This window comes from Jaculus jaculus, chromosome 2 (genome assembly GCF_020740685.1).
Source record: "Jaculus jaculus isolate mJacJac1 chromosome 2, mJacJac1.mat.Y.cur, whole genome shotgun sequence".
Lineage (NCBI taxonomy): Eukaryota > Metazoa > Chordata > Mammalia > Rodentia > Dipodidae > Jaculus > Jaculus jaculus.
Genome location: NC_059103.1, coordinates 47,451,025 through 47,468,651, shown reverse-complemented (window position 1 = coordinate 47,468,651; position 17,627 = coordinate 47,451,025). Strand labels below are relative to the sequence as shown.

The following is a 17,627-nucleotide window of genomic DNA, read 5'->3' as shown; positions in this document are numbered from 1 at the left end:
CACGCAGCAGTTGCTATGCCAGGCAGTCCAGTGGTGCCCTGGCAAAGGTAATGAAGTACACCGATGCTGGGGAACTCTGTGCACATGAGATGAGAGGCAGAGGACTGAGGGTGCTGCAATGTACCCTGGCACCAGGGTCACAGGCTTTCCCCAGGCTTGGTTGGTAAGCAACTCAGGTTTATGGGAAGGAACTTAGGCAGTGTTGTGGTTTGAATGTAAAATGCCCTGTCCCCCACCCATAGGATCATGTGCTTGAATGCTTGTTCCCCCACTGGGGCCACTGTTTGGGAAGGTTGTGGAACCTTTTGTAAATAGGATCTTACTGGAGGAAGTGGGTCACTGGGGCAGGCTTTAGATTTGATAGTCCAGCCCCATTTTTGTTTATCCTTTCTTCCTGACTGGATGCATTGTGACCAGCTGGCTTCCTGTTCCTGCTGTGATGTCTTTCCTGCCATGCTGGAATGCATCCCCTTGAAAATGGAAACCAGAATAGACCTTTTCCTTTTTTAAGTTGTTTCCTGTCAGGTATTTGACCATAGCAATGAGTAGTGTAACTAATACAGGCAGGAAGCCTGGAGGCTTATGCAAATATAGTAGATCTGGAAAAAAAAACAAAAACAAAAAACCACTCAAAAACATACTGTCTCCAACATAGGATAAGAACATTGCCAAACTGAAAGGGACATGTTTAATTAAATGTTGACAGAATGTAATAACATGTCAACTAGTCCACTGAAAATTATCTCACCGGGGATGTGAAAGCTTTTTACTAGTTTTGACATCACTTTTGCAAAGCCCACGAAGGTCTTGAAATGGACCTGAGCTGCTGTGATGAGAAGAGACTGGAACTGCAGTGATGCATTGTGACATCATTCTGCGGCACTTCCTCCTGATTTGGGGGTGGGTGGGTATAGTAAAAGCATCATACTATTGTCCTACAGCCCAGAGATCTCTCTGAGGTTGTGTAGAATTGGGCTCACTTCCACTGTGACACGTGCTTAAGGCGAGGAGCAGAGCAGGGACAGTGCTGCCCTTTCACTGTGGGCACTGTTGGAAGGATTCCCACACCTCTGTCTGCATTCAGACCCATGCCTGATGACAGTTTTGGTTGTTTTAAAATGCAATTGAAAAAGTATTGGCTGTGTGCAGATGAATGGATGGTTCATCACAGTGATTTATTTTTACAGTTATGGTTCAAGTAAACATGTTTTTGAAATGTCTATTTATTAGTCTGTTTCTTCATGCAGAACCCAAGCTTCCAGTGTTTGAAGGGTGCACCACATGTTTCTTCTGCCCCTCTCTGCATCTACACCAGTGTTCTCCCTGAATAGCCTTGAGTGAGGAATACCCACTGAGAAAGCAGTGAGGTCGCTATCGTGGTACCTAGGCCAATTTAGTAGATCAGTTTTCTTGGTTTCCCCATCTTCCTTCTGTGTGTTCCTATATTATACTGTGGTTTCCTGCTAGATTACAAATAAATCACTCAAAGGAAGGTTTGTGTTTTGGACCCTCATTGTTCAACATAAATTCTACTACAGAGTACTTGCTAAATGTACTGTTGATTTTAACACAATGTTTGTAGTACACATATGTATATATATATATATTTGCATAAACATATACAATTATATATTGCTTAGTAATAGGGATACATTTTAAGAAATACATTGTCAGACAACTTTGTTGTGTGATCTTCACAGAATGTACTTACACAAATCTAGGCTGTATGGCATATACCATTGTCTATTTGATTTAGTCTATAGTTGACTGAAATGTTATGCAGCCTGGGACTGCACATACAAGTCAATTCTATGTATGTGCATTTATCGTAGTTTTACTTCTTAAAGGTACTTATGGTCTGATTATGAAGTGTCTCCATCCAAAAGGCTCATGTGTTTGAAGGCTTGGCCCCAAGCCCATGGCACTATTGCAATATGATTGGATGATGGGAGTAGACTAAAATTCTCCCAAGATCTGCATGTCACTATCCATTATGGCTCAGCTCCAATGCCCGCTCCCCGTGCGCCCTCCTCACAATAAGCATCTGCTGTAAGAATTGCTTGTTCTATTCCATTCAGGAGACTTCGCCTTCTCCTTTGCAGTTTTATTTATTTAGCTGTTGAGCCACCTTGTCTCTCATGCTGCAAGCTCCTTGAAGACAGGGAACGACACCTTCAAGGGCCTTTGTATCTTCCCTTGTGCTGTGAATATAACTGTGCATTCTAGCCCCATAGCTTTTGTCATTAGTCTGTGTCGAAGTCAGTTCCCCAGTGCTGGCATGAATATGCAACCAGGCGTAGTTTTTTTGGGGGGGAGAAACGGGATTTATTTCAGCTTACAAATCTAGGGGGAAGTTCCATCAATGGTGGAAGAAGCTGGCTCCTGTCCACAAATCGCCAGCAGAGAGAGAAACCACCAGCAGCCAGTGAACACCAAAATCAACAAGCACGAACAGGCAGCAAGCAGGGCTCAGACTGCTCTCCAGGCCTTTGGGCTGGAATTCAGATCGGCCTTCCCACCCGCTCTGGTGGCACACCTCCTCCAGCAGGCTGCCTGATCTTAACGAAAAATACTTGAGGCTATGGGGGAGCATACATTCAAACTACCACTGTCTGACTCCTTTGCCTTCCCTAAGTGATGAGAGTTGTGGATCCATTAATTTCCTTATTGAGGAGGGTGTCAATGCTGAGTGTCTACGCAGGCTCCAGATGCTAGCATACAGAAAGTTAAGATCGCAGATTCAAAGACTGAAAGGAAGGAGCCTGGTGGCTGAGTCAAAAGACAGCAACAGTGGTGGGGCGAAGCTGCATGACTTGCCGACTCTGTGGGGCGCGGGGTTCCCAATGCCACTCATGCAGAAGAAATTTAGCGGCTAAGAAAGAGAGCTGCACATTGCTTTAAAAGCGCTGCTTGTCAGTACGTGTAAGGCTTAACTTCACTGCTTAAGCTGAGGCAGGAGAATGTATGTATATATCACTTATATCAAATATCATCCTGGGCTTCTCCTGTGACCCTCTTGTGAGTTGGGGCCAGGCTAGTGCATGAACCCAGGTGAAAATCCTAGTGCATCCACAAGAGCAGGCCTGTGTACATTCTGTGACATTTACTCCATTGGCTTTCTTCTTGTTCAGTTGTGTAAATGGTGTTCCTTACCTTTTATAGTCCAAAGATATGCACATCTAATTCTATAGAACCTGTAATTATGTCACCTAACAAAAGGGACTCTACAGATATGTTAAGGATTTAAAAAATTGTTTTAAAAATACTTTATTTTTATTTATTTATTTGACAAAGAGAGAGGGAGGGAGGGAGGGAGGGGGAGAGAGAGAGAGAGGGAGAATGGGAGCACCAGGGCTTCCAGCTGCTGCAAACAAACTCCAGACACATGCGCCCCTTTGTGCATCTGGCTAACGTGGATCCTGGGGAATCGAACCTGAGTCCTTTGGCCTTGAAGGCAAACGCCTTAACTGCTAAGCCATCCCTCCAGCCCTATGTTAAGGATTTTTGAGATATAAAAATTACCCCAGTCAATTCAGGCAGGTCTAATACATGAGTCCTCAGAAGTTGAGAAGCATTCCTGCTTTTGCTTTCCTTGAGTGATGAGAGTTGTAGATCCATTCATTGCTTTGTCGAAGAGGGTGTTAGTGGTTAAGTCTCTAAGCTGGACATATCTCTAGGTTCTAAGGTGATGTGAGAACAAATGGAGGGTCCGAGATAAAATGCGAAAAGGACTCAATCCATTTCTGACTTGGAAGATGGTGGTAAGGGTCTGGATCTAAGAAACGCAGGTAGCTTCTAGGGTATGGGTAAAGCAAAGAAACATTCTCTCTGTAGCTCTGGGAAAGAATATAGCCTGCTGACTCCTTGATTTTTAGCCTCGCGAGGCACATTTTGAACTTGGGACCCCCGTGGAATGTTAAATGTGTGTTTAAAGCCACTGTCTGTAGTAGTTCGTTATAGTAGCAGTAGGAGATTGATCCGTGTGATCTTGCATATAAAACAATGTGGAAGAAGTAAATTTCCAGGTCTACGTTTTCTCAGGTGCTACCTATGCTTCAAGTGGAAATGTATAGATCTTTGCGTTAACTTCAAATCTAGAGGTAGGTAAACTTGAGATAAGTGTTCCCCAGATTTCTGCCTTAGACTAGCACATTGTGCTCAGCTCAGTCACGTGGTGTTAGGTAGTGACAGAGCTGTATCTAGAACCAGAGTCTCCTGAGTCTTCATCTGCAGACACTGTCATCTCACGACTCCATTTCTCAGGAATCTCTGTGTGTGTGTTCGTGTGTATGTGCAGGGACGCATACACATGTGTGTTCATGTGTGTGTGACATCTTTGGTGTCATTCCTCAGGAATGCCATCACATTTAAAAATTTCTTAAAATTTATTTACTTGAGAGAGTAAGAGACAGACAGAGAAAGAGGGAGAGAGAGAGAGAATGGGCACACCAGGGCCTCCAGCTGCTGCAAACGAACTCCAGACTCATGTGCCACCTTGTGGATCTGGCTTACGTGGATACTGAAGAATCGAATCAAGGTCCTTTGGCTTTGCAGGCAAATGCCTTAGCCGCTAAGCCATCTTTCCAGCCCCATTTTTTTTTTTCTATTCATTTGTTTGTGTGTGTGTGTGTATGGGTGTGCCAGGGTCAAACGAACTTCAGGTGCTTGCACCCCTTTTTGCATCTTGACTTTCTCCTCTGTCATAAGTGACGACTGAGACCCCCAAGTGCCTGTGGGAATGAACCAGTTTACTTGTCTCCAAGTAAACTGTGAGAGAAGAAGCTGACTTGTCTTGTCCCTACTGGGTGCCTCAGTGTCTGCCCACAGGGAATGTCCATGGACACCTATCAGGTGCCTCAATGAATATGCCCATGAATTCAATGGCTTTAACTTACATCACATAGTATCTACCCTACTCTAACAATTCCCATATTTACTCCTCATTCGGTGTCACATTTCAGTCACCCCTGAACACCATCACGAACACCCTTGACATCCAGGAACAATGGTCATGATACGAAGACAGTTGCAGCATGCTACCTTTCAGACCCTATTGGTAAGGACCCCCCTCTATCTTTGTGAAACATGTTGCAGCTAAGAAATATGTGCCACAGAATGAGAGAAAAAGACCCAAGATTTCTTTTTTTAAATGTGTTTCTCATCTTGCTCTCTGGCATCATTTCTGCATTAACGGGTAGTACTTCTCAGCCTCTCACGGAATTTCTGCCTCTCACATGTATGTGGGAAAACAGAGGCTATTTTTATTATTATTGTTATCAAGGAAAGCTTTCATCTTGTTCAAGAAACTGGGGGAAATAGACTTCTTTTCTTGCTTTCAGCCCCATTTTTTCCCTACCTAATGTTAAATATGCCTATTTCTCCCAATTTAGACAGGCTTTCTTTGTGGAATATGAATGAGCTATTTATTGGTTAACGAAAAGACAAGCCTTTGAAGTACAAATGGAGCTCTGGAGATATCTCAGTTTGAAAGCTGAATCTCTGTAAAACACAACTGCTTCTCCATATTGCTGGGAGCACTCCATCTATCTGTTTGGCCACATTTTTTATTATGGTTTCTGTGAAAGGAAAGTATGACTAATAGCTCAGAAGAAAAGTATTTGGGCACAGTGATAACAGAGATGTGTTTACATTGTCTTAAATTCTGTTGATGACCAAAGAATAGTGATTTTCTATAAAAAAAAAATTACAGTCTGCTGTCTGATAAATAAACTTAGGCATTGCATATTTTCTTTTCCTTATATTTACCTGAGCTCGTGTAAACCAATAATGTCATTCCAATGATTTGGTTTTAACCTGTTGGAAATGTCTACTTACACTTGTTCCCTTTTAAGCTCAAAAATCTTACATCAATGTCTTCTTTTTTAAAATGTAAATGACTGCCATAACATTAGCACTATCTGTAGTGTGGAATAATGTGAGAGGCCACTGGACCTAGCATCTCCTACCAGGAAATATCTTTCGGGGGCTGATAAGGGTCTGAATGGTTTGATTTACATCCTTGTGCATGGAACTTTTGAAGACCTTTTTATTTCCCTTCAGCCCCCCACCTCTCAAGTCCCCAAGGTTTTAGAATATACATGGATTACTGAATGAATTCATGGCTCGACAGACTGAGCAGAAAAATGAGGTTCTGTTCTCCATATTCATGTGCATCTGCCTCTCTTGGTAACGTGCTAATTGGTTGGCTAGTACAACCGAGAAGGAAGTTCAGGTTTCCTGTTGCTCAAACAGCACTTCCTGTCTGCTGGGATGGGGGAGAGGCAAATGAAGGAAAGGGAGCTAAAAGAAACATTGCTTAAGCCAAAGATGGCTGCCTCTTGATGCCAAGCTGAGTAGTGTCTCTTCTAGGAAGCCCTCTCTAAAATCTGCATAGCTGTTAATAAATATATTAATCCATCATAATTTAAACTGTGTCTTTTAAAATGTGTGGAATATCTAGTCTTTAAAAACCTGGATATATTTTCTTTCTTTTTTAAAGGTTTTTTAAAATTTCATAATTTATTTGAGAGAGAGAGAGAAAGAGAGAGGGAGAGAGAGAGGAGAGAATGGGTGTGCCAGGGCTTCTAGCCGCTGCAAACGAACTCCAGACACATGTGCCACTTTGTGCATCTGGCTTACATGGGTCCTGGGGAATTGAACCTAGGTCTTTGGCTTTGTAGGCAAGCACTTTAACCACTAAGCCATCTCTCTAGCCCTATATTTTCTTTTGATTCCCATGATTTGAAGTGTACCTGGAGGTTGTATACATGGTGTGGTGGTTTGATTCAGGTGTCCCCCATAAACTTACATGTTCTGAATGCCAGGTCCCCCGGCTGGTAGCACTTAGGAAATTGGAATCTTCTGGAAGCAGTGTATTGTTGGGGGTGGGTATAAGGGTGTTATAGTCAGCTTCCCCTTGCCAGTATTTGGCATACTCTCCTGCTGATGTTGTCCACTTGATGTTGGCCAGGGGGTGATGTTCACCCTCTGTTCATGCCATTATTTCCTCCTGTCATCATGGAGCTTCCCCTCAAGTCTGTAAGCCAAAATAAACCCTTTCCTTCCATGAGCTGCTTTTTGTTGGGTACTTTGTGTCAGCAACAAGAAACTCACCACAACACATGGTAAGGTGAGGTTATCAAGTAGCATGGCCACTTTTTGTCCTTATGCTCCATTTTGCATTCATTCTCTGGGTCAGATGGATAGATTCAAATTCACTTAGAATATTGGAGTCAGAAATGAAAAACAACTGGTTAGAACTTCCTCTTTACTATTCTTATTTTTTTTTTTTTTTCTTTGAGATAGGGTCTCACTATAGGTCAGTCTGACCTGGAATTCACCCTGTAGTCCAAGGCTGGCCTCAAACTCACAGCCTTTCAAGTGCTGGGATTAAAGGGTGTGCCACCATGCCTGCCTGGCCTGTTATAACTTCTTGCAGAGTCGTATAATATCAGAAAATTAGTCTATTGCAGGGCTGCTTAAACTTTTTCCAATCATGTCTTCTTTTTAACCCAAGAAATTTTTATGTGACTCAGGTATATAGACATATGAAGTAAGTGATCAAGTCAAATGTTTACTGACAACAAATCCTAAATAAATTTATTTTAAAACAACTATTTAGTATACATATAATAAAACAAAAGGAAATGTGCACCCTGATGACAGGGATTTGCTTGTTTGTTTTACATAAAGAATTAAATACTGGTTGAATATTTGGTACTGCAAGACATAGAGCATCAGTGTTTTTCAGAGTTAGTTGATATCAACTAACTGAGAATGCCACTTTGCATGATGCCTAACACAAAATGGCAAGACTTTATTTAGGGCCATTTGAGAAATTGTTGAAGATTACACTCCAATCTCAAGTTAAAACTCATTTAACAAATGAGTTTTTTTTTTTAAAGAAACCCAAACAGCAGGGTTGTTTTTGGGGGGAGGGGGAAGAGTTTATTTTGGCTTATAGACTCAAGAGAAAGCTCCATGATGGCCGGGGAAGACAATGGCATGTGCAGAGAGTGGAATCACCTCCTGGCCAACATCAGGTGGACACCAACAATAGGAAAGTGTGCCAAACACTGGCAAGAGGAAGCTGGCTATAACACCCATAAGTCCACCCCCAACAATACACTGCCTCCAGGAGGCACTCATTCCCAAATTACCATCAGCTGGGAACCTAGCAGTCACAATGCCTAAGTTTATGAGCAACACCCGAAGCAAACCACATCTATGCTGACTGTTAGAATTTCAGGGGAGGCAGGGCAGGCAGGGCATTAGTGTAAAGTACCCCAGGGGAATGGGAGCATTGCCAAACAGCAGTTTTTAAAATCAAACTTTCTAATGCAATAGAATACAGGAATACACTGCTTTGATGCTTACATGCTGAGAAATGGCAGTAAGAAAATAGTAATTTATTTTCTATAATCAAACTATGTTTCTCTGGAAGCAGAAAACATTGTAGGACAGTTACAAACATTGCAATTCATAACATATAATGGTCTTGAACCTGAGATGCTTTAGGCGGCATTTGCTGGGGGTGTGTAGCGTGAGGGCATGGGTGATACAGGATGTACATGTTGTGTGTTTAGGACCAAGACTGTAGCATTGTTACTCAATGCAACATGGGTGAGTGCTGCCAGAAATACTACAGGTTCATCACATGTTTAATATTTAATTATGGGCTGGAGAGATGGCTTAGCGGTTAAGCGCTTGCCTGTGAAGCCTAAGGACCCCGGTTCGAGGCTCAGTTCCCCAGGTCCCACGTTAGCCAGATGCACAAGGGGGCGCACGCGTCTGGAGTTTGTTTGCAGAGGCTGGAAGCCCTGGCATGCCCATTCTCTCTCTCTTCCTCTATCTATCTTTCTCTATGTGTCTGTCGCTCTCAAATAAATAAATTTTAAAAAATGGTGATTAATATTTAATTATGTGTTAGTTGCTGCATGTTCAGAAACTTTTTATTGTTGCCAAACTTTTCTGATCTCATGTTCAGTTGTACAGCCCATAGTTTTAAGAAGCTGAGGGTTGCGGGAGGTATGGGAAAACGCATTGTCCTGAGTATTTTCAGCTGCCAGAATGAGTGAGAGGCATAAAAAATTTGAAAGGGTGACTATGTCGAAGCATTTTGTGCTATCATACAAGTTGTTTATTGTCTGGTGGTGTTTTCAACCTTCCTCTGCTTCGGGAAGCTGTCTCTGCCCCCATTTATGCCCTCCTTGGCCCATAGCACCAAAGACCACGCTGCATTTGGCACTAGGGCCACATTTGTTGGTGAAGGACTTGGAGCCAAAGGGAAATGGGATTTCCTGGTGAGGCTGGTGGTTTGGCAGAGGATGTTTTTGTGGCAAAGACACACAGGCTGTTTTGGCAGTTGCTTCCTCTTCAGTAAAAGGTTTTCCCCTTCATTTCTGTGTTCCCTTCCCTGCTTTATTTTTCTCATGGCACTCATCAGTAATTAATCTACTCCACATTCCACTTATCTTGCTTGCTTTGTGTCTCCTTACAGAATGGCAGTCAGAAGGGTAGAGATGACTTCTCCATATTCTAGTCCACTGACAATACTTCACTTCGTGCCTCTGAGCATAAATAGTGTATATTGAACACAATAGTCAATTAATCTTTAAAATGATATGTAGAGAATACTTGTTGAATGGCAGTCTGTATTTTGCAATAATTCTCTTTTTAAAAAAATATCCTTAACTGCTTTTATTTATTTATTTTCAAGGAGAGAAAGAGAGATAAAAAGAAGAGAGATAGAAAGAATTGGGCATGCCAGGTTCATCAGCCTCTTCAAACAAACTCTAGATGCATGTGCCTCTTTGTGCATCTGGTTTTACATGGGTACTGGGGAATTGAACCCAGGTTGTTAGGCTTTGCAGGCAAGTGCCTTAACCACAGAGCCATCTCTCCAGTCCTAATTTTTTTTTAATGTATTTATTTGCCCACAGAGACACAGAGAGAAGTGAGATGGGGGCGGGTGGGGAGAGGATGGTTGCACCAGGGCCTCTAGCCACTGCAAAAAACACTCCAGATGCATGTGTCAGTTTGTGCATCTGGTTTTACTGGAAAATCAAACCCGGGTCATTAGGCTTTGCAGTAAGTGCCTTAACCACTGAGCCATTTTTCCAGCCCAATTCTCTTTCTAAAGGCTATCTTTTGCAGAGTTGTGGCTCAACAAGAAATCAAGCACAATACAAAACTAGAATGAAAGGGGAAAACCCTGCATTATTATCTCAATTGATACATTAAAAAAATTGTTAAAGCTAGCATCCAGGGCTGAGGATATAGTTCAGTCATCAGAGTGTTTGCCTAGTAGGAATGGGGTCCTGGGTTTGATTCCCAGCATAGCATAAACCTGGGCATAGTGGCGCACACCTGTCTTCTCAACACTTGGGACATGGAGACAGTAGGATCAGAAGTTCAAGGTCATTCTCAACAGTGAAACCAGCCTGGGCTAACTAAGATCCTGTCTCAAAAAACCCTACAAACAAACACACAAACAAATGAGAACAGCATCCAGGGCTGGACAGATAGCTTTGTTGGTAAAGATCTTGCTGTACTGTGTAGCTCCCCAGTACTAACATGAAAAATTGCATAGGCAGCACATGCATATAATCCCATTATTGGGGAGGCAGAGACAGGAACATTCCTGGTGCTTCCTAGCTGAATCATTGAACTCTGCATTCAGTGAGAAATGTTATCTTAAAGCATTAGGTGGAGAGTAATGGAAGAGGACGCCGACATTGACTTATGGCCTCCTGTGCACATGCATGTGGGTAGACACATATAAACATGCACACACACACACACACACACACACACACACACACACACACAACCCATCAGCATTTCATGATAGAAGCATCAAAAAAAAAAACTTACAATAGAAAGAGATTCCTCAGTAAAATAAAGGGAATACCTTAATAGATCTAGGCTGTCATGACAAAATGCTATATATTGAGTGGTTTGTAAACAAGAATTTATTTCTCACAGTTCTGAAGGCTGGGAAATCTAAAACCCAGTTTCTGTTTGATTCAGTGTCTTGTGAGGGCCCATATCTTGAATCACATGTCCTCACATGGTAGAAGAGGTTAGTCTGCTTTCTGGAGTCTTATTTTTTAAAAATAAGAACACTTGGGGCTGGAGAGATGACTCAGCAGTTAAAGGTGTTTGCTTGCAAAGCCTGATGGCCTGGGTTTGATGCCCCGGTACCCATATAAAGCCAGATGCACAAAGTGGTACATGCATGTGGAGTTCATTTGTAGTAGTAAGAGGCACTGGTGAAGCCATGCTCATATTCTCTCTCACTCTCTCCTTCCCCCTTCCTCCTTTTTTTTTTTTTTTTTCTCCCTTTTTGAGGTAGAGTCTCATTCTAGCTCAGGCTAATGTGGGATTCACTATGTTCACTATGTTTCTCAAGATGGCTTTGAACTCATGGAAATCCTCCTACTTCTGTCTCCTGAGTGTTAGGATTAAAGGCAAGAACCACCATGCCTGGCCCCTTTCTCCTTTTAATGTAAGCGTTAATGAGATTACCATTGAATGATTGAGTGTTATCAATTGATGTCACATTAAAAATACTCTGGAGCTAGGAGATGGCTCAGGGGTTATAAACACTTACTTGTGGGCTGGAGGGATGGCTTAGTGACTAAGGCATTTTCCTGCAAAGCCAAAGGACCCAGTTCAATTCCCCAGGACCTATGTTAGCCAGATGCACAAGAGGGCACACATGTTTGGAATTTGTTTGCAGTGGCTGGAGGCCCTGGCGTGTCCATTCTCTCACACTCTCTCTCCCTCTTTCTCTGTCATATAAATAAATAAGCAAATAAAATATTTAAAAAACCCACTTACTTGCAAATAAATAAATATTAAAAAAATCAAGAACACTGGTCCACTTGATGAATCTTTTACTCTAATAACCTAATCTTCTATTCAAGGCTCCACTTCCTAATACCCTCACACAGAGTATTTGTTTCCAACATACGAATTTTGGGGGGGGACCCAAACATTCAGTATATAACAACACATATGAAAATTCTACAGCTAATTCCATATACAAAGACAGAGTAAAAGGGTCTATCCTACGAGCAGGAACAAGACAGAGAGGCTCATTTTTACCACCATTACTCCACGTTTTGTTGGAAATCACTGTAGTTGGGATAAGTAGACAAGAGAAAAAAAAAAAAATAAAAGATCTCCTGATTGCAAAGAAAATAAGATATTCCTTCACACAGGTCATATGTTCTCAAGTATAGAGTCTCCAAAAGCTGTAAGAAAGCCAGTAGAACTAGTAATTCATCAAATTGCTTGAAACAAAATCAACATCTGAAAATGAAGTGTGTTTCTCTATATGTAATCTGAAAGAGACATTAGAAGTGTGTTTCCACTTAAAACAATTTCTAAGAATAAAACACCTAAGATAGATTTCACGAAGGAGGGAAGTTTGTACACTGAAAGCTATTGCTGAACATCGCTGAAAAGATTTAAAAAAGGTGCTCGGTTTGGCAGCACATATCCTAAAGTTGGAACGATACAGAGAAGATTAGCATGGCCCCTGTGCAAGGATGACACACAAATTCATTAAGCGTTCCATATTTTTTTCATAAAAATTTTTTAAAGAGAAAAAAAAGATTTAAAAAAGCCTAATCAAATGGAAAAAGCACTCCATGTCTTATTATTGCTAAGACACCAATATCATCTCAGCAGATCAAAGATTCAATTCAATTGGGTTCCTATTAAAAGTCTAAGATTTTTGAGCCAGGCATGGTGGCACATGCCTTTAATCCCAGCACTTAGGAGGCAGAGGTAGGAGGATCACCATGAGTTCAAGGCCACCCTGAGACTACATAGTGAATTGCAGGTCAGCCTGGACCAGAGTGAGACCAAGACCCTACCTCGAAATATAATTTCTAATTAAATATGATATAACAAAACAACCCAGATAGATTTTTTTCAAATTTGAAAAACAACAAAGTGGAGGACCGTTTTTTTTTTTTCTCAGTTTCAAAATTTACAAAGATACAGTAATAAAAAAAAGTGTGGTCTGGCGCACCCATTCTCTCTCTCTCCCTCTATCTGTCTTTCTGTGTCTGTCACTCTCAAATAAAAAAAAAAAGTGTGGTATGATCATAAGGTTAGAGTTATAGACAGATGGAATTGACTTGAGAGTTCAGAAGTGGACACCCATAAATCTGTGGCCAATAGATTTTTGAGCACCATACCTCAACTGTCCCATAATCTAGCCTCACATGCTTACTGTAAATACTTCAACTGAAAGAATTCAGCTGATACAAAAAATTTAAACAATAAAACAACCCAGATGCATAAATTCCAATACAGTAATACAAAAGACAAGGAAACATCTCTTCCAAAAAGTGACTATTCCCACAGTAATTACCTCCACTGAGACCGAATTAGTTAAAAAAAAAAACTGGACCTGGAACTCATAAAAATGATTATAAATATGTTCAAAGAAGAAAATAAATTCCTGGATAAATCCCAGGAGAACACAAACACACTAGTTTAATGAAAAAGGAAATCATAATAATATATGAAAGAGGCATGCATTAAAGAGCTAGAAGTACTGAAGGACAACTGAAGTGTCCTAACAAGTCTAATCAGGAATCTTATGGAGAGCCTCTCCAATAGAAAGATCAGGAAGGGGAGAATGTATCTGAGCTTGAAGACAAGGTGGAGGGATTGGAACATTCGAACAAGGACAAAGGTGAGTTACTAAAAAGCTATGAGCAGGAATTTTAAGACATTTGGGACCCCATGAAAAAAACCAAATCATGGTCATAGAAGAAGGAATTCTTTCTAAAGGTATAGATGACACTTTCAATTAAATTCTAAAATGATATAATAGATAAAATGTACTTAACTGACATTGAAGAATGTTGCATTCAGACACTACGGCCCATGAAACACTTAAAAAAAAAAAAAGACCAGGTATTATTGGGAAACAAAGCAATCGTAATTAATATAGGGAAATTGAAGTAATTCCTTATATTCTATATGATAACAGTGGAATAAAACTACCAACCATCAACAAGAGAAACTATGTAATGCCTTCAATCCCATGGAGTGTAAATGACTGATTACTGGATGATGAATGAATCATTATAGAAATCAAGAAGGAAGTAAAAATTTCCTGGTGTTGAATGATAACAAAATCACAACATATCACAAACCTATGGGATGTAATAAAAGCAGTCATAAAGGAAACTTCACAGCCATAAGTGCCTATATTAAGAAACCAGTGAGATCTCAAATAACTTGTTGACATACCTTAGGACCGTGGAAAAACAAGGGCAAGCCACATCTCATATCAGCAGATGGAAAGATATAATTAAAATCAGGACATACATTAATGAAATAGAAACAGAATGAATGCAACAAGTTGATTCTTTGAAAGGATAAAGATTGGTGAACCCTTAGCCAAGCTAAGGAAAGGAAAGAGAAGACCCAAATTAATAAAATCAGAGATGAAAAGGGAACCATCACAGTAGATAACAATGAAATTCATAGAATAAGGACAACCTTATGAAATACATTTTCCACTAAATTGGAAAATCTAAAAGAAATGGATGAGTGTATATATGCATATACATATACACACAGACCATATATAATACATATACATACATACATATACATCATACCAACATTAAACCAAGATGAGATAAATAATTTAAACAGTATAAAACAAACAGTCGTGGGAGATTGGTGTGAGGTTTCTCAAAAAGCTAAAAATAAAACTACTGTAAGGGTGGTCAGCTATACCATATATCCTGGCCATATACCTAAGGGACTCTGTACCTCACAACAGAGATGCCTATAATACATTTTCACAGTAGTTAGGGGATGGAATCAGCGTAGATGCTCATCACCTGAGGAATGGATAGTGAAAAGGTGGTGCGTGTACTCACTGGCATCATAAGGAAAATTAAAGTTATGAAATTTGCAGGAAAATGGATGGAACTAGAAAATGTTACTTTACATGAAGTAACCCAGGCTCACTCAGAAAGACAACCACTGCATGTCCTGTGATGTGTGGATCCTTGCTTCATTTTTTTTTTTTTTTTTTAATATGTGGGGGTTGAAGTGGGAGTGAATGTGTGTAGAGGCCAAGAAACTAGAAGGAGACCATGGTGGTGGAGGGGAGCAGCTTTAGGAGAGGGGAGGATGCTAGAACACATGAGCTATGAAGACAGAGGGTCTAATAGTGGGGTTGGAAAGGTTTAAGTGGGATTGGGGAGCAGGGAGATTGGGGGAGAGTTGGTGGTGGAAGGAAAGTCAACCAAAACTAAGTATATATGACAAAAACCACAAGGTTTTTAGCAAGCAACATGAAACAATTACTGAAACATTCAAAACAATTAACACCTTAATTTGAGAAGACATTAATCAAACAAGGGAGAGAAGGTACGGTCATGTGTAGAAAGAGCTCAGATCATAAAAATACTGATTGTGACCTTCATTCCTTGAAAGTGTGATAGCACAGGCTTTCCTAGTTCTCTTTCACACTTGAAGGGGATGGCCAGCAAGCCAGCAGATAAAAAAAAAAAGAAAAAGAAAAAGTCATTTAGGCTTCAGTTTCAGATAAAAGACTTGAGGTTCATGAAATGTTCTGGCCTAACAGTGTATCTCCTGTTCAGGGCTGCAAAACACATTAGAATGGGAACAAAGGAGCCGAGCTGTGGAGTCTGCAGGATTCCGACCCGACCCGGGCAGTGAGCCAAACCTGGGGATTTGAGCATCCACTGAGCTAATGAAAAATCCACCTGATGGGCTCCTTCATCCTGCTTCGTATCCTGGACTCTGTTCCCTTTGTCTTATTTTAATTCGCAGCCTGTTGGCCTTAAAGTTGGCACAAAGGTTACAGAGGAACAATTTAGTACCAAGTACCTTAAAATGAGCTTATTTATGACTCATGTAAGTCCTTAGTTAACACCCTACATGATTTTATATAATCTCCTGAATCATTTTGCTCCACAAACATATAACATCCTTATTTTGATTGGATGAAAAAGGCCAAGTTTCATAGTTCACATTGGCAATATATTAGCTACATAATTTTTTTTTGCTAGCAAATAGAGAATAATGCAGCCATATAGATGCTTGTCTTTTACAAACTGTCAAAAATAGTGTTGTTTTGATTTACTCACAGTCTTAGTGTGTCATTATTCTTTGAAAAGCATTTGTGTATAGAAGTCAACATTCATTAAGCTTCTCAACTGAAATGAAAATACTTTGTGTGGATACAGTGAATTTCCTGTCCCTGCCAGCACATCAGATGGGTTTACATACTTGAAGGCAGAAAAAGCAAGCCTAATTATAGCCTAAAGATTGACAACCAGGTGAGAGTTTTTTTTTTCTCCTCAAAATAGATGTTAAAAACATGTCTTCATATTGTCCAGACAAATCCCATGAGCGAAGAAGGAATAAATCTGGATTTTTCATCCTGTCTCTAGATTCTTCAGGTGTTTGTTGTAGACATGAATACTATACTTGGGTGTTTCTGAATGGTTGAACTGAAAAATGCCATGAAAGTTTGATTCCTGAAGTGAGGTTGGATATGTCTACATCACAGTTTTCTGGTGACAGCTTTAGAGGATTGAGGAAAATCAGTGGCCAATGACTCCAGGAGGTCGGTTTGGCTAAGGATTCCTTGTTGGGCCAGTTCTGTTAGGCAAGAATAATTTCCTGTTTGGGTCTGAGCTTAAGAGGCTTCATAGGTCAGAGATAAATGCTGTGGTCTCCAGAAACTGTAGTTTGGGGTATGAAATTGCTTGCCCAGAGTCTGTGGTGGTCCTCCTGGTTATTGGAAAGCCCCCAAGTAAGCTTTAGACCAGTGTAGTGCTCACTTGGCTGCAAAGGGAAACTGAGCAGAATGGAAAATTAAAGGACATGAACATTGGTTGCTGCTTTAAGCTCTGTTCTCTACTATACCTTTCTGTTTGTACCAGATAACTCATGATTCTCTCAAGGTAAGAAATGTCAGACCAGCAGTTGCTGTCCCATTTTGCATTAATAATGTATTGTGCCTTGTTGCTGATCTCTCAAATGCTTTCATGTTGTTGTAACTATGGACTCCCATCCCCTGCTTAAAACATACAAGAGCTTATAAATAGCCAACAAGAACTTTCCCCTTCCTTATGCAACTCACAACTTCATCAGAAATAACATGAATGCCTATCAAGCAATTAACTTATAGTATAAACAGTGTGTGTCCACAAGCAAATTGTGGTTACTAATAAATGATGTATTCATGAAAGATATATCAAAGAGAATGGCATAGAAAGATGGGATTGATTTTACCTCATGAATGGTAAGGAGAAGACATTATAGGAACCACCACAGAGGCCTATCATCCTACCACTCAGCTGAGGCAAGAGGATCCGAAGTTCTAGGCCAGCCTAGGCCACATAGAAAGATTGTCAAAACAAACAAACAGAAAAACGAAACACACAAAAGAAACAACAACAAAACCAACAAGACAAAAAAAAAAAAAAGGACAAATCATAGACAATTCTTTCTTATTAGTCATATATCAAATCAAATGTCCCCTGTGTTGTACCTTCACATTGCTGGGACCTAACACCTGACCAAAAGCAGCATATGGGAGGAAAGGG

The 17,627-nt window shown here is 40.6% G+C and overlaps 1 protein-coding gene and 1 non-coding gene across 7 annotated transcripts in view; both read left to right on the top strand.

Moving 5' to 3' along the window:
* The window catches only part of Ldlrad4 (low density lipoprotein receptor class A domain containing 4), a 435,013-nt gene that overhangs the window by 237,706 nt on the left and 179,680 nt on the right, over nucleotides 1-17,627 (top strand). The gene's annotated exons all lie outside the window — the stretch shown is intronic.
* LOC123458957 lies at nucleotides 12,486-12,592 on the top strand. The gene has a single exon (XR_006635890.1). It is a non-coding gene; the product is annotated as a U6 spliceosomal RNA (small nuclear RNA).